The sequence below is a fragment of the Pteropus vampyrus genome, unplaced genomic scaffold (genome assembly GCF_000151845.1).
Source record: "Pteropus vampyrus isolate Shadow unplaced genomic scaffold, Pvam_2.0 Scaffold336, whole genome shotgun sequence".
Lineage (NCBI taxonomy): Eukaryota > Metazoa > Chordata > Mammalia > Chiroptera > Pteropodidae > Pteropus > Pteropus vampyrus.
In genome coordinates, this window is record NW_011889117.1 from 1,354,792 (window position 1) to 1,373,049 (window position 18,258).

At 40.7% G+C, this 18,258-nt stretch overlaps 1 protein-coding gene and 1 pseudogene across 1 annotated transcript in view; one reads left to right on the forward strand and one right to left on the reverse strand.

Moving 5' to 3' along the window:
* ITCH (itchy E3 ubiquitin protein ligase) overlaps window positions 1–18,258 on the forward strand; it is a 149,355-nt gene that overhangs the window by 4,848 nt on the left and 126,249 nt on the right. The gene's annotated exons all lie outside the window — the stretch shown is intronic.
* LOC105304337 lies at window positions 181–840 on the reverse strand (annotated as a pseudogene).

Genomic DNA, 18,258 nt, shown 5'->3' on the forward strand with positions numbered 1-18,258 from the left:
GTGAAGGCTTAAACATTGAGATGCAATCTAGCATCCATAATAGCTGATGTTTTGCAGACAGCAATGTAAAAGATTTATTTTTAATCACCTTTTCATTTGAGTCACCTTATGTAAAAAAAAAAATCAATAATTTAGATGTTCAAAGTCTCTAAATATTTTCCAGTATACTCATAGAAATGTTTATAGACAGTTAAGATTTTCAGAAACAACTTCCATGTCCACATCCTGTTGTAATTTCTGTACCATTTTGTTTTCCAGCTGCTTTCCTTTGCATGCGAAAGGGGCCCGAATGAGATAAATGTTTTGCTTGACTTCTTTGATGTCCTAAACTTGCTGTAGTTCTTTATTTTTCTTCAACCTATTAATTATAAATTTAGCTTGGTGTTTCTGTTTGATCTTGACTGTCTTAATTGCATCATTAGTTTTATTCCACAGTTCTTGCTGGTATTTGACAGATTCATTTCTATATTTTTGAAATTCAAATGAATTATCCACTGAAAGCTCTTTACCAGCTGCTTTCCGGAATGCTTTAGTCACCTGACTTTAGGAAGATTATGCTTCTCTTTAAAGTTTTTATGACACTTGGATTTATAGAATCTGAACACCTTACAATCATTGCGGATGAACATCGTGCTGTGGCTGGGGTACATGGACCCCGAACAGAAATAACACTTCTCAATATGTATGTTGAGCTGAGTGGAGACCCACCCACCACATAAATGCCAAGCAAGTCTCTCAAGTCTCTTACCTGATCTTTGACACGTCTCTCAAGTCTCTTACCTGATCTTTGACACTCTCGCTATGAACCTTGAAGAGGCGTATCACCTTTCTGAGCCTCATTTTCCTTGACTGTAAAATGGGAATCATAATAATAATACCAACTTAGAGAGTTAGTGCTAATCAAAAAAATATTTTACCAGAATACAGTGGTATTCAGGTTACAAAGCACTGTCAAGTCCATTTTCTCACTTTGAAAAATTAATAACTTTTTCTGTTAAACAGATATACTGCATGAAATGTAGGAAACAAAAGTAGTTTTAAAAACCTATAACTAATCCAGAAACCATTACTATTATCATTTTGGTAAATTTCCCTCGGGTCTTGTTAATGACATACACGTTTTGTATATTTGAGATCATAATATATAGAGACCTCCTTTTACTTCTTTTTTTCTACGCAACATGAGCTAGCTTCATAATGCTCTCAATTTGTGCCAGGTTGTATGCAAAATCTTTTATAAACAGTAATTCATTTAATCCTCATTGAAGAGATTTTTCTCATATTGCAAATAAGGAAACTGGCACAGAATGGTTAAGTAACTACACAGTTAATAAGTAAAGGAGCTAGAATTTGAACCTGGGTAGTCAGACTCCAGAGTCTATTCTTAACTTTCATTTTATGCAGTTTCTCTCACTACAGAATATTCCAGCCTGTGGATGTATCACAATTTATATAACCACACCCTATTTCCCTGTTATAAATAATACATTAATGTGACCCTCTCTGATGCATTATTGTTTCAGATGGATTTGAAGAAAGAATTGCTTGCTTAGGGAATATCAATATTTGTCAATCTTGATCCAATTTGTCAAATTAATTACCCTCCAGAAATTTGGTTCATATTCTCCATACTCTCATAATTTTATATTTCAAATATTTCCTGAATTATTGGGTGAAAAAATTTTGCCATGGACCCTCCAACAATAAGCATTAGCATTTTTTAATTAAACCTTTTATTTTGAGATAATTGTAGATTCACATGCAGTTGTAAGAAATAACAGAGAGATCCATGGTTCCGTTACCCAGTTGCCCTCAATGGTGACATCTTGCAAAACTGTGTGCAATATCACAACCAAGATACTGACAGTGATACAGTTAAGATACAGAACATTTGCATCACAAGAATCCTTCATGTTCCCCTATTACAGCCATGCCCACTTTTCTCCTGTTCCCATCTTCTTCTGAACCCTCAACCACTAGTCGGTGGTCCATTTCTATAATTTTGTCATTTTAAGAATATTATATAAATGCAATCACTATATAACCTATTGCACACTGTATAACCTATTGCAATTGGCTTTTTCCACTTAGCGTAATTCTCTGGAGATTGATCTAGATTGCTGCATTTTATCTATAGTTCATTTTTATTGTTGAATCGTATGCCTTGATGTGGATGCATTATTTCATTTAACCAGTCACCCATTGACAGACCTATGAGTTGTTTTCATTTTTTGACTATTACAAATAAAGCTGCTATGAATATTTGTGTGTAGTTTTTTGTGTAAACATAAATTTATTTTTCAGGGATAAATGCTCAGAAGTGCAATTGCTGGGTTGTATGGTAACTGCATGTTTAGTTTTATAAGAATAAACTGTCAAATCATTTTTCAGAGGGGCCGTACCATTTGACATGACCACCAGCAGTGTATGAGTGATTCAGTTTCTCCTAATCCTTGCCAGCATGTGGTTTTGTCACTATTTTTTATTTTAGCCATTCTAATAGGTATGTAGTAATATCTTGTGGTTTTAATTTGCATTTGCCTAATGGCTAATGGTTTTGACCATTTTTTATATGTAGATTTTCCATTTGTATATCCTCTTTGGTGAAATACCTCTTCCATGTCTTTTGCCCATTTTCTAATTGGATTTTTTTTTTACCGTTGAGTTTTGAGAGTTCTTTGTAAATTCTAGATACTAGTCCTGTGTCATATATGTAGTTTGCAAATATTTTCTCCTATTCTGTAGCTTGTCTTTTTATCCTCTTAACAGGATTTTTTACAAAGCAGAAGTTTTAATTTTGATGCAGTCTAGTTTATCCATTTTTCTTTTTATGGATCGTGCTTTTAATATTAATAACTCTTGCCAAGCCCTAGATCCCAAAGATTCTCTCTTATGATGTTTACTATTTTCAACTTTTACATTTAAGTCCATGATCCATTTTGAGTTAATTTTGGTATATATACAGTTAAATTTGAGGGGTTTTGTTTGTTTGTTTTCGCACCTTTTTATAAAATCAGCTGAACACGTTTATTTCTGGTTTGGTTTTTTTTTGGTTTTCCCGAGTACTCATTTCTATTGCATTGATCTATGGGTTTGTCCCTCTTCCAATAGTCTTCATGACTGTAGCTGTATAATGTCTTGAAATCAAGTAAACTAATTCCTCCCATTTTACTTGTTTTTCAAATCGTTTTAGCTATTTGTTCTTTTGTCTTTTCATATAAATTTTAGAATATTGTCTATATCTACTAAAAAAAATCTTACGGGGGTTTTGATGGGAATTGTATTAAACCGTATATCAATTTGAAGACAATTGACATCTTTCTTATGATGATTCTTACAGACAACAAACATGGTAAGTTTCTTCATTTATTTAGATAGTCTTTGATTTCCTTCATCTGCATCTTATAGTCCTGTACATATTGTATTCGATTTACCCCTCCTTCTTCTGAATGATATTGCATTTTTAATTTTGATGTCCATGTAATTCCTCACTAATATGTAGAAATATTATTGATTTTGTGTATATTTTTTTATATCCTGCTAATACAAGATTATCTTTGCTGAGCTCACATATAGAAAAATTTTTTTTGATTTTTTTGACATTTTCTATGTAGCCAATCATGTCACCTACAAATAGGATGATTTTATTTTTCCTTTCTGGTTCATATACCTTTTATTTTATTTTATTGCATTATTGCACTGACTAGAACTTCCAACACTGTGTTGAATAAGAATGGTAAGAGCAGACATCCTTTCCTTGTTCCTGATTTGGGACAGAAAGCATTCAGTCTTTTACCATTAAGTATGTTAGGCATAGATTTTTTTGTAGATGCACTGTGTTGAGAAAGTTCCCTTCTACTCCTACTTTTTTAGTGTTTAAAAATCATGAGCAGAAGTTGAATTTTGTCATGTGATTTTTCTGATATCTGTTGATATCATGAAATTTTTCTTCTTTAAACAGTTAATATGGTGGATTACACTGATTGGTTTTTAAATATTAAACCAGCTTTGCATCCTTGGAATAACCCCATTTGATCATAGTGTACAATTTTTTTTATTATTTCCGAATTGTATTTGCTAACACTTTGTTAAGGATTTTTGCATCTGTATTCATCAGAGATATTAGGCTGTAATTTTCTTTTTTTGTTCTGTCTTTGGTATCAGAATAGTATAGCTTCATAAAATGAATTGGGAAGCATTCCCTCCTCTTCTATTTTCTAGAAGAGATTGGTGTAATTCTTCTTTAACACTTTGGTAGAATTCTCCAATGAAATTATCTGGGCCTGAAAATGACTTTTTTGAGAGTTTTAAAATTATGAATACAATTTCCTTAATAGTTATAGGGCTATTCAAATTCTCTGTTTCACATTGAATGACTTGTGGTAGTTTGTGTTTTTTTGAGGAGAGGACCATCTTGTTTAAGTTGTCAAGTTTATGTGTGTAGAGTTATTTATAGTATTCCCTTATTATGCTCTTGATATCTGTGTGGACTGTAGTGATCATTCCTGATATTTGGTAATTTGTGTCTTTTTTTTCTTGTCAGTCTTCACAGAGATTTGTCAATATTATCAGTCTTTTCAAAGAACTAGCTCTTGGCTTCAATGAATTTCTCTGCTATTTTTCTGTTTCAACTCATTGATTTCTGCTTTTATCTTTATTGTTTCCTTCCTTCTGCTTCCTTTGGGTTTATTTTGCTCTGCTTTTTCTATGTTCTTGAGGACTTTAGATTAATGACTTGAGACTTTTCATCTTGTCTAATATATATATTTAGTGCTATAAATTTTCCTCTTGGCACTGATTTAGCACAAATTTTAATATGTTATATTTTTATATTCATTCAGTTCAATGTATTTATTTTTATTTCTCTGAGACTTCCTTTTTGGCCAAAGGACTATTTAGAAGTGTATTGTTTATTTTCCAAGTATTTGGATATTTTCCTGTTATCTTTCTGTTATTGATTTCTAAGTGTGATTTCACTGTGATCGGAGAAGGTGTGGACAATCATGATATATGTTCTTTGGGCACTTGAAATGAATGTGTATTTTTCTGTTGTTGGGTGGAGTATTCTGTATGTATGAACTTTTTTGTTGATGGTGTTGAAGTCCTCTGTATCCTTGTTGAATATCAGTCTAGTTGTTCTATCAGTTGTTGAGAGGCGTATTGAAGTCTCCAAATGTAATTGAATCCGTTTCTCCTTTCAGTTCTATCAGTTTTGCTTCATGTATTTGGCATCTCTGCTATTTCATGAGTATACATTTAGGATTGCTTTATCTTCTTGGTGGGTTGACCCTTTTATTATTATATAATGGAAAAGAAACAATAAAAAAAAATTGGGGAGAAGAGATTCCTGAGTAGTACCAGGCAGAATGGAGTCTAGGCTCCCCATACCATTGACTGGTGGGGTGGGGAGGGCGTGATCAATTTTCCTTTTAATTTTACTATCAGATTGATAAAAATTAAAATGTGTGGTGACTATTGGTGAGGAAGTAGGCCCTTTCATACTTTGCTTTGGGGATTATACACTGGTCTAACTTTCATGGGTAATGCTTTGATAATAGCTAATAAGAATACAAACTCACATACCCTTTGACCAAGCAATTACACTTCTAGGAATTTATCCCAATGGTGTAAGCACACATGAGTGAAATGACGTTAAGAGCAAAAACTTGGAAACAATCTGAATGTCCTTCAGTAGGAGACTTGTTACATAAATAACGGTACATTCCACATGGTAGAATACTGAGGCAGCCACTTTTTTAAAAAGAAAATGTTTATCTGTTGATATGAAATGATCGATTGTCAAGATAAAATGTTAAATGAAGAAAAAAGAAAGCAACATGCAGAACAGTATTTCTAGTATTTTATCATTTGTGTAAAGGAAAACACACACACAGATATTTGCCTATATGTGGCAAAAACAAAAACAAACAAACAAACAAAACCAGGCTGGATACATAAACAACTGCTAACAGCACTTCCTCAGGGGTACCCCCACCACCACCACTCTGCTGAAGGCCACAGTGGACAAATAATTGACAGGACAAACTTTTCCCAGCCCAGATGCCAGCACTGGACTCTGTGGTGGCCCCATGAGGCCCCTGAAACAATAGGCAGAGACAGGCCAAAGCTGTGTCTGCACCCATGCCCTTTGAACCTACTCTTTCAGTGTTTGCTTTTACAGACACGTAGGTCCCCAGTATGGAGGTGGGAGAGGGGCGGAAAAGGAAGGAGCCTACCCATTGGCCAAGGGCCCCTCTAGACTGGCCCTCTAGATTGGCCTTGTTCCAGTGTCCAGTGCTCAGACTTTAGATTAATTGGGAGACTGTGAGATGGGAGAATGGGATCCAGATGCTGAGGATGCTCGTTAATGGGAATGTGACAGAAGAATGCAGTTTGGGGGAGACCCCCCTACTAATTCATCCCTATTAGGGTGTCTTCCCTACTCCCACTTTCTTCTATGCCCCTCCCTCCAGGCCCACTTAGATTTGTAAACTGTCCCTTGGGTCTGCCTTGATGTCACTGTTGGGCAGCAGAGTACAGAGGTAGGGGGATTTCTTAGAGAGCTTTCCACCCCTATCCTCATCTTAGACTGCTTCATCGTGAGTGGTGAGGGACCCACAAGAGTCCCAGGAGCTGGCTGCACCTATCCACCAACATGCTTCTCCCTTTGGAGTCCTCTAGACTCATAGAATATTCCTCACCAGCTGAGCACCCTCTCTGAGCCTCTGTCTTTCCACCTGTAAAATAGAGGTGTGTACGATTATGTAACATTATATCATAATTGTCTGATTATGTGTCTGACTGCCCCACTAGTTCCAGAAGGGTCAGGAAAGTGTCTGCTGCTGTATTCCCAATGTCCAGCTCAGTGCTTGGCACACAGAAGGCACATAATGTTTGTGGAGTAAATTAATGCTCCCAGACGTTGGAGCATTAATTTCAGCCTCCAGATCTGGCCATTCTTAGTAGGGGTCAAAACCTTCACCAATCCAAGTCTCTAATGTCCCTGGCTGAGGCTGGAAACTTCTCCAAGGAAGCTGGATATTTTCTTAGGTCAATTCCCACTCAAGTCAGGGCTTTCACCATTCTTTTATTCTAGCATTTGCTGAGAGTCTAGTCCAGGAACCCTAGAAATTCAGTGGTCTGGGATGCTGTCACTCCCTTCATTTCTCAGATGATCTTTTCTCTCTAGATAGACATTGCCTAAATAATCCCATATTGAAATGCAAAATGAGCACGGAATGCTCTGAGAACTTATAACCAGGGTACCTGGCCCAGTCTGGCTGAAGGTCAGGGAAGACATCCTGAAGTGAGATCTGAGAGAGGAGGAGTTATGCAGTCAAAGAGGGAAGAGGCAGCTCATGCTGGAAAGCTATGAGAGTCTCCTCCCTAGTCCACTGCCCCTCTGTGGTGGCGCTCCGTTTGCTGGGAGTCCTGGCAGCAACCCCCACCTCTGTGGTCAGCCTCTCTCCAGCAGGAACTAACCTTTACTCTATAGTGCCAGGAGAGGGCACCCTGCTCCCAGGTTTGGCCTCAGCCTGCCACAGTCCTTTGTCCTTTGATGTCTAAAGCCCGCAGCTGCAAAATGCAGCTTATTGCTGCTCCCTCTCATAGAAGAAACTAAGGCTCAGAGAAGTTTAATGGACATGGCTAGTCAGTAGGCTTTTGTTTTCAGGGCCTTTAGCCCATGGAAGCATCTGCCCTGGATATTGATAGTGACAGTGTAATGCTACTAGTTGACATTTTTTTGAGTACTTCATATGCTCTACTGTGTAAGATAGGTGTTGTTATCATACCCATCTTACGGATGGAAAAAAAGGCTTACAGTGGTTGATTGACTCAAAGTTAGGAAGCACCAGTGATGTTTAACTCTAGAACTTGTGCTGGTAAGCTACTCTGCTTTCCCATTATGATCTCCCCTGTACCCCATAACCACAGATTCATTTGAGAATGCTAGATACAGAGACGCAAAAAACAACAGGACAAAGTCCTTGCTTCCTGGCTCCATCTTAATGAACATATGTGTGTTTACACATGAATACAGTCATACAAACCTTCAGACACATATTCAGCCACACCTACAGTATATACTTTCCCTACCATCACAAGCAAATACGTATGTACACATATATTTACATACTCTCATATACTTTGTCACACATTCAGACACACACATACACTCTGTTAGGTGTTAGATGAGGCTTGGCTCTTGACCTGTGCTTTAACTGCCAGGGCCTTGGGGCCTAAGGTTCAGCCAGTGATCTGTGAGCTGATTGTGACACCTCTCCCTTTTTCCCTTCCATTCATTCCACAAACATGGCAAGCCGCCCACTATGGGGCAGGCTACTAGGGAACACAGATGACTCAGACCTGGCCCCTGCCCTCAAGGAACTTCTTAGCTATGGGGGAGAAAGATTCACCAAGGACTACCACACAGTCATCAATGCCAGGGCAGGTCTGAGTAGAGCTACTAGAGTGCAGAGAGGGGCTCCACTCCTAGACACACCAGCCTGGGGACTGTGTGGGTTGCTCAGAGGAAGAGGAGTCCACCTGGGTCTTCAGAGAGAGCCGGGCAAAGAAAGCAGAAAGAGACCTGCCCAGGTGTGGAGACAACATTTGCAAAGTCATGGCAGAGTAAAAAACTGGGGGGAAAAATAGCCAACATCATGAACTGTTTCGAATCTTCTATGTAGATCATCCTGTTTAATCCCCTCAATAACACTATGGGATAAAAATTGTTATTAACTGCATTTTATAGACAAGGAAACTGAGGGTCAGGAAGACTCAGCTGGTAAGTTGCAGGGTCAGGATCTGAAGCCCAGCTCCACCAAACTCCAGGGTGTAGGCTTATGGCCCCAGGGCTCTGCTGCTTTGGCTGTGGTTCCTTCTGCCTCCCATACATGTATGCTCTCCCTCTCTCTCCCTCTGGCACTGGAGGGGATGCAGAGAGGTGCACCAAAGTAGTGTCACCCTTCCTACTCCCTCCAAAACTCATCTAAGTACCCTGGTGCCTCCTTTACCCAACATGTTGTGTGTCCCCTCTTAGCAACTTTCAAGTATATAATACAGTATTGTTAACTATGGTGGCCCTGCTGTACATTAGATCCCCAGAATTTATTCATAATTATATGTTTGTACCCTTTAACTAACATCTTCCCATTTTCCCCTTTCAACTACCAATCTACTCTATGTTTCTATGAGTTTGGCTTTTTTAGATTCCACAAAAAAAAGTGAGGTCATACAGAATGTGTCTTTTTCTGATTTATTTCACTTAGCATAATGCCCTCAAGGTCAATCCATGTTGTTTGAAATTGCAGGATTTCCTCCTTTTTATGGCTGAATAATATTCCATTATGTGTGTGTATGTATACACACACACACACACACACACACACACACACACACACACACACACATACATACACACCACAGTTTCTTTATTCATCCATCAGTGGACACTTAGGTTGTTTCCATGTCTTGGCTATTATGTCACCTTTTGTGATCTAGCTTTGGAATTCTTATGACATTACTTCCATCATACTGTTAGGAAGTCACAAAGACCCAACTGAGTTCAAGAGAAGGGACTATGGACTCAACCTCATGATTGAAGAGTGGCAAGGATCTAGAAGAGCATGAGGGATGGGAGATATTATTGTGATCAGTTTTGAAAAATATAGTCTGCCACACCAAATAAGAGGATGAGCTCTTGGAGTCAGATGCTTGGATTAGATTCCCAGCTCTACCATTTATGGCTCTGAGTCTCAACTTCATCATCTATAAAATGGGGCTAACAATAGCACTTCATGCAATTGTCATGAGGACTGAATGAGATAAGAACCTAAAGTGCAGGGTACCTGGTGCTCAGTGGGTGTGACTGTTGTTGGGACGGGTCATCATGCTAAGCTCTGACCAGTGTGGTTTACCACACCAGGCCATTGTCTGCTTGTATGTGTGTGAGAAAGCCTGGGGATGTGTTCAAAGATGTGTGTGCAAACAGATCCATTTGCACATGCCCACAGGAGCTCAATGAATGTGTGTGCATGTGTGTCAGTGTGAGTGGGTGTAGAGGTAGAAACTTGAGTAGAGTCCTCCCCGTGTACACAAGGCATGTGCAGGACTATGGATTTATGCGAGTGTGTGGGACAGAGGAGTAAGAATGACAGACCAAGCGTGAGTGTGTGTCCAACAGTATTTGCTATTAGTACTAGGTATTAATAGATCGAGCCATCAGGGTGCACGATATGGGCAATCATGCATATTAGATTGTGTGTATATGTGTGCATGAGTGTGCATATTTTCCAGAAGGTGCCTGTCCATGCTTGATGTTTGAAAAAAATGAGAAAATGTAGAAACAAAGAACCCTTTCAGACTTTTCCAGGAATGTTTAAATATAGTGAACCCTTCAGGACTAAGGATTAGGCGAACCAGGTGGAGGGGTGTGGAGAAAGGCTTTTCTGAGGTTAGTAATCATGCTTGGGCTGGGAGCTAAGGGTCCTATAAGAGCCAATTGCTTCCCACACACAGTTGTCTCTTCAGCTTGGGTGATAGCTTAGCATCTGGGCCCACCTCCTCCTCCTCATTCCCATTGCAATTAGTAGATAATTTGTTCATTCATTTAAATATTTATTGAGTACCTACTATGGGCCAGGTGCTATGCTAGAGGCTAGGAATATAGCCATGAACAAATCTCCACCCTACAGGAGCTATGTCCTAATGGGAGATATTATATACCTAAACACTAATATCATGAACAAATGATATTAGTAATGTGGTAGGTAGTGAGTGCCACAAAGAAAAATAAAAGGGATGGGGGCGATTTGGGAGGTGGGAGATACTCTAGAAAGGAGGTTGGTGTAAGAGAGGAGAGGAGGCATCTGAAAAATGCAAAGGAAAGAGCTTGCAGAAATGACCAACTCAACCAGTTAAAATCCATTCCTGACTGCCCTCTCCCCCTCACCCCCACTCCCGGACTCTCCAGCTAACATGTTTTCCATAGCTACCTCCCCCACCTCAAGGACTCTCCAGCTCACATCTGTTGATTCATAGCTTGCTATCCAACTAATGTTCTTCCTTATCTCTGTAGCTGTGTAGGAATAACAAGACTATGTAAAATTGCTTGTTATGTTACAATTGGGGCTCAGCCTTTGGAAAGGAATGCGCTGAGCAGGTGCCAGCATTAATAAGTACTGCTTCCTGCTCATAGCCTTGATGTCCCATCTCTGTGTTGGAGAATCTTATAACAGTGCTGAAAACGCCAAGGTCATGAGTTTTACAAGACAAACGATCTGTAAGACCAGTGGTCTGGGAATTCCTCCCTGCTTGCAGCCCCTTACCGAAAGCTCCCCCTAAATCGTGAGGCACACATGAAACCTCAGACAAAGGAATCACGCGCCCCTTGCATGGACACTACAAGGGTATATAAGCTGTAAGAAATCTAACCAAGGGAAGCTCGTGCGTGGTGTTGTTAACCCCACGTGCTCCACCTGCCAATAAATTCTCCTTCCTCTAACAAAATTGTCTGAGTGTCCAATTTTCTCCATCGGGTGTCGCTTCCTGCAACAGGAGAGGCCCCTCTGAGGGGCAGAGAACGTAAAGTGGGGGAAGACGTTTTAGGCAGAGGGAACAGCAAGCATTCTCAGGTGAGAATGTGCCTGGCACATTCCAGGAATGACAAGGAGACCACTGAGGCTGCAGTGAAATGAACTGGGGGCAAAAGTGAGGAAACTGGATCATAAAGACACCAGGAGATGGAGGACCATGAGCTTTTGCAGGAGAAGATGACTCTCCTTCCTTTCTTTCCCCTTCTCCACTTTCCTTATATGTTGGTTTCCTAGGGCTACTGTAACAAATTACCATGGACTGGGGGCGTAAAACAACAAAAATTTATCCTCTCACAGTTATGGAGACCAGAAGTCCAAAATCAAGGTCAACAGGGCCACACTCCCTATGAAGGCTCTAGGGGAGAATACTTTCTTGCCTCTTCCAGCATCTGTTTCACCATTTGTGGCTACATCACTCTAATCTTTGCCTTCATCTTCACATGGTCTTCTCCCTCCCTTTCCTCTTTTTATCTCTTCTGAGGATATTTGTTATTGTTTTTAGGATTTGGGGCCCACTCAAATAAACTCATCTCAAGATCCTTAATTGCATCGACAAAGAGCCACTGAAGTTGCAATCACAGGTTCTGGAGTTAAGACATGGGTCTGTCTTTTGGGGGACCACCGTTTAGCACATTATACTTCATTTTTTCAGGATCTAAGCCAGAGCCAAGTGGAGCCTCTCTGGGTTTCAGTTTCCACCCTTGTAAAAAAGGACAATAAAAAAGACTCCTAGGGTTGCTAAAAGGGAAAGACGAAATCATGAATGTAAAATGCTTTCTCTAATGCCCCACATATGGTAGGTGCTCGATTTTGAATTGTTATTGTTTGAGGGATGGCTCCATGAAATTAGTCACTTTATGTAGTTTCTTGAGCTTCTTTTGGGTACAGAGCCTCTACGAGGCACCAACGGAGTGAGAAAAGAAGAAGCAGGCCCAGCACCAGATCCCTCCTCCTGACATTGCTCTGGTGGGCAAAGGGTCCCACTACCCTTGCCCTTTGTGATGGTTAATTTTATGGGTCAACTTAACTAGGGCCATGGGGTGCCCAGATTAAACATTATTTCTGGGTATGTTTGTGAGTGTGTTTCTGGGTGAGATTAGCATTTGAATCAGTGGACTCAGTAAAGTAGGTTGCCCTCCCTGTTGTGGGTGGGCATCATCCAATCCATTGAGGGACCGAATAGAACCAAAGCCAGAGGAAGGGAGGATTCGTTCCCTTATGACTGTTTGCTTGAACTGGACATTGATCTTCTCTGCCCTTGGACTAAATTACACTATCAGCTTTTCTGGGTCTCTAGCTTGCAGATGACAGATCATGGGACTCTTAGTCTGCATAGTAGTGTGAGCCAGTTCCTCAAAATCAGTCTCTCTCCCCCTCCTCTCACAACAGGGATGAATCTCAGATATTATGTTGAGTGAAAGAAGCCAAACAAAAAAGAGTACATGGTGCATAATTCTACTTCTATGAATTTCAAGAATAAGCAAAACGAATTGATGTCTATAAAAATTAGAATAGTAGTTACTTTGGCTGGGAGGCTGGGGATCCTCAACTGGGAAAGGGCTCGAAGGAACTTTCAAGTGGTCCGGAAACAATCTGGGTAGAGGTTACATGGGTTTAACAAATGTAAAATGCATGAAGCTGGGCACTTAGGAGTGCATTTTATTTACTTAATTGTATGTATGTTACATCTCATCCAAAACATTAACAAGTCTATCAGTACCAAGTGTTGGTGAAGAAAGGGAGCACCAGGCTTCTCATGTGTTGCTGGTAGAGGAGGAGTAAATGGGTATAACTGCTTTGGAGACCCATTTGGCACCAACTGGCAAAGTTGAAGTTATGCTTACCCTTTGACCCACTAATTCCACTCTCAAATCTATACATGAGAGAAACTCACACATGTACACAAGAAGACATGTACAACACTGTTCGCTGCATCACCATTTGTAAATCTAAAATATTAGAAACAACTCAAAGGTTCATCAACAGGAATAATAAAATGTGGTGTACTCGTGTAATACAATGCTACATACCAAGTGGGTTAAAAAGAAGAGGTAAGAGAATCACAGGTAGTAGGTCTAGGAGGGCCTCAGAGATCAAGTCCATGCTGTATTTGAGGTATAATGAAACCGAGCCTCAGAGAGGTTGACTGATTTGCCTAAGGTCACATTGCCTAAGGACAAGTTGGGTTAGGCCTAGGTTTTCTCCCAATCCAGTACTCATCCTTAGGGATAGAAAAGGAAATTAGTTTTAGTCCCTGCTCAGGAAGTTTCCTTGAGAGCTACTGGCATAAACTTGGGGAGGGAAATGCAATCATGTTTTGGGTGTCCTATGACCAGCTCAGAGCCTGGCTGCCTCATCACAGATCTCATGACACCTTTACCACCTCTCTGAAACCAGACTAGGATTGCTCAGGGACCCTTAGCAGATACTGCCACCAGAGGGGGTTGGAACAGAGTGAAGACAATGGTGCCAGTTTCTTCTACTAAAACTCTCATCCCATCAGGATCTAAACTCAGTTCCCACCCTGGCCCCACCCTTGCTTGCCTCTAGCACTCCCACACTTAATCATACCATCACCCCTTGCTGCTCCAGGCTTCCCTCCCCTTGTCCCCCTACACTGGTCTCTGTCTTAGATATTTCCTCTGTGGCCTCTGAACCTCTCTATCCACACAAAGCACAGTTCTTGACCTTCTTAGAATGTTTCCTTCCTTTAGGGCCTCTGTGCAAGAGTAAATGGGAGGCCCTGACTTCACTTGGAGGAAAAGTAATTTGTCAACTTTGTTCTCAAGGATATGACTTAATCTTCACAAAGGCTTTTATGGTGGCCTAGTCTGCCCTCCTGAGCCCTTAGAAACAGAGGACCCTAATTTCCTGACAACCTCATGCATCTCAGAACCTTCTCCATTCCCCAGTGCTCCTTGCACACTGTTGCTTGTAGTGGGTGTCGATCATCTCTTTTAGGCACCTAGCAGCCGAACTTCTTTGGGGAAAATCCCCTGCCCCTGAGACAGAGCCCTTCTTCCATACTAAAAACTAAAAATGTCACCCTTGCTGCTAGAGTAAGGCATATGACCTAGACTCCACCAGACACTCATAGGTCCACAAAGACTATGGAGGGGCAGCCATCTCTGGGCTACTGGTGACATCAGTGTTCATAGGGCCAATTCTGGCCCACAATTTGGGGCACTGACCTTGGCTAGGTAATCTCCAAGCCTGGTACTCCACACATCCAGGAAATTCTGTGAGTTATCCATTACCTTTTAATAAATAATTTTTCTGCTAAATTAGCCAGAATTATTATTTTGTTGCTTATGACCCAAACTATCCTGATTGATAGACTCTTCCTTTTTACATCAAAACCCTAGCTCTTTTAGGAACCAAACTCTTCAATTACATTCCTCTGTACCCTGCTTTGCTGTCTACCACCCTCTCCTTCATTCACTAAGGACTTTGATCCCTGCCCTACACTCTTCCTCTCCCTCCCAAGTCCTGCCATCTCCCTGGACAACTTCACGTTATGTGAGGTTGAACCATCCTACACCTTGACCGTCTGATTTCTCATCTTCCTGATATTCGGGAGACTTCACCTTCACTTCACATCAGCCACCTACTCCAATGGCTACATCCTAGACTTTATCGTCCTGCTCATACTAGTCAGAATGTTGATTGCAGATAACCTAACTCCCAACTAATATGAGTTTAATAACAAAGAGATGCTATTATCTAATGTAACCAGAATCTGGGGATAGGGTGGCTCCAGGGTACATTAATTCAGTGGCAGCCCTGTGACTTCATCAAGAACATAGGTTCTTCTTTTCTCTCCATTCTGCTGTCCTCAGGTATTGGCTGTCATCAGACTGGCTTCCCACATGCTTTCAAGATAGCTACCCCAGGTAGAGGAAAGGGACCTTTTCTTCCTTTTGTCACGTTTTAAGATGAAAGGAAAACTTTCCTAGGTGTTCTCTCCCCATCCCACTTCAACCACTTGGCAGTAAACTTCCCCAGTGACCAGAATTGTATCACCTACTCATGCCTAAACTAAACGCTGGTGTATCAGCAAGAATTAGATTTAGGTGCATAGAACAGAAAGGAAGAAATAAGTGTAGCTTAAAAAAGAACTAAGTTTATCAAGTACAAAGAGTTTGGAGGTAGACCAAGGATAGTTTGTCCAGTGCTATTATGGAAGCTTCATGGTATCATCAGAAACCCAGAAGCTTATCTTTCCAAACTCCACCATTCTCATTGTGGAAGTGTGGCTTCCATCATTAAGGTTATTTCATAGTTCAAGAAGGCTGCTTGAATTTCAGTCATTGCATCACCTTTCTAGGCAGAAAAAAGGAAGAAGAATGGTATTATACCACTCTCACCCCCAAATATCAGAGAATCACCACATCATCTCACAGCTTACATCTCACTGGCCAGACTCAATCATATAGCCGCAGTCAATTACAAAGGATTTTGGAGAATATAGTCTTATTTCATGAAGCTGGGTGCTTGGATAAAAATTTATTGCCACACCTTTCTCTTATTAAAACTTCCTTTCTTTGGACTCCTAGGAAGCCAGAGGGGAAAAAAATCTCATGATTTGGAGTCAGACAGATTTGGACTTGAATCCTTCATCTGGCCAACTCAATTGAACTATCTGAAACTCTGTTTCCTCATTTGTAAAGTGTAAATAGTCAAAGTATTGCCAAAGAATGTTCTTGATTGCAAGCAATATAACACTTGACCAATAATAGGTTGGGAGACTTCTTTGTCTTACAAGAAGTCACAACACAGAAAGTGGCTTGTGTTCTTTCACTGGCTTGATGATGTCATGGCCAGTGTTTCTGTGATTCTCTTGGCCTTTTCCTCATGTTGTAGCTTCATGGAATATGTTGTTCCGTGAATGGCATCATATTCACATTCCAGGCAAAAGAAGAATGAGCAGCCTGAGTCTGTTCTTTTCCCAGGAAAGCCAATGTGTTCACAAGAAGTCTCACCCAATGGCCAATCTCTTCTGTCTGGGGCAAAGAAAGCTTTTTTTTTTTTTTTTTTTTTTACCCCTGGGCTCCACTACTTACTAGCAATGTGATCTTGAACAAGTTATATTGCCTTTATGCTGTGCCTCAGTTTGATGGGGATGCACTAGCGGCTACCTGATAAATGATAGTAAGAATTAAATGAGTTAATACACATAAAACAGAATAGTGTCTGGTACACAGTGTAGAGTTATTGTTAGGTTTTACTCACAGATTTAAATTTCTTTTCATTCTTCTATGCCCTTTCACTGGACTAAATAACCTCTGTCTTGGTCAGAAGTTGGGCACAGCCTCCCCCTCACAATTACTTCAAGGTCTTATGCGGAGGAAAGAAATACTTTCAAGGACTGTATTAGGCACAAGGTTAAGAGAAGGAATGAAGGGGAAGGACAAGACTGTGGGTGGTAGAAAGAAGTGGGCCAGGAGAGGGGAGAGGTGGGGTACAGTAGGACCCAGGCTCCAAGAACAGGACCTAATTACTGTATTTCATCAAATTTAAGATCCACCATTGTAATAGGCACAATTATTTTATTTTATGTAACACTACCTAATTTTTTAAATGCCGCAATTAGTTTATGACTCGTCATCAGCTGTTACATGCATCCCAATTTCAAAGATATTAAAAGGCAAACAAATGCGCATTGTAGAATCATTAAAATATGGGTCTCTAGGGCCTGAAAGATTATAATGCCCTCACCCCAATTTTTAAAAATCCCATTAAACTATAAAATAAGTGTAAGAGGATTTTCTCCATAATGATTGCTTTGAAATATTTTAGGGAGGAAATGGTAAATGTCAAATTCTTTCCCTAAACCACATCTCATCTCCTTTGTTCCCCTGCATGGGCTGAGTCAGCCTGTTGGGTGACCCAGGCTGCCCTGGGGGAGGGGGAAGTCACACAACCGAGTTCTTTGAGCCTCGCCCCTGCCCTGAGGGCAGCAGCAGCTGGAAAGAGGCCCAGCTTTATGGGGAAACAATGGTGCCAGCCAGCTGTGGGTGAGGCAGGGCTGAACAGCCAGGCCTGATCTGACCTGGGTTCAAAAAGCAACCCTTGCACCTGAGGGGTCCACTCCACTTGGGCAAATATCTGAGAGATCCAGGGAAAGTGGAAAGGAAATCCCTTTAGCACCCCTGATGACAGTGACTAACTGTGCATGGAATCCCAGAATTCTCCTCCACAGGACCTCGAGGCCCATAGAATCAATGAAACTGCTTCATTGTACAGATAGGAAAACAAAGGGCTCAAAGGGGCTGGAACTTTCTCTAAGTTACACAGTAAGTCAGTGACAAACCTAGAGCCAGAATCCAGGTTCCCTTTGACTCATCAAGTCTACTACCAAGTGATGATTTATGCAATCTTTTATAAACATGCCCAGGTCATGTTGCTTTGACAAAGTGTCTGTCTGACACATCACATAGTGTCTGACCCATTGATCACTGGACTGAGACACACAGGATCTCAAGTATGAAAACCTGTGGGGAGACCTGTGGGTACCTGCCTGCCTCTACTTCTTCAAGATGATATTTACTGTGATGTAGTAACTGCCTGGATTCAAAGCCCACCTCTAATACTTCCCATGTTTCTGACCTTAGATAAATTACTTTGTCACTTGTAGCTAGCCTCCAAGATAGCCCTCAAT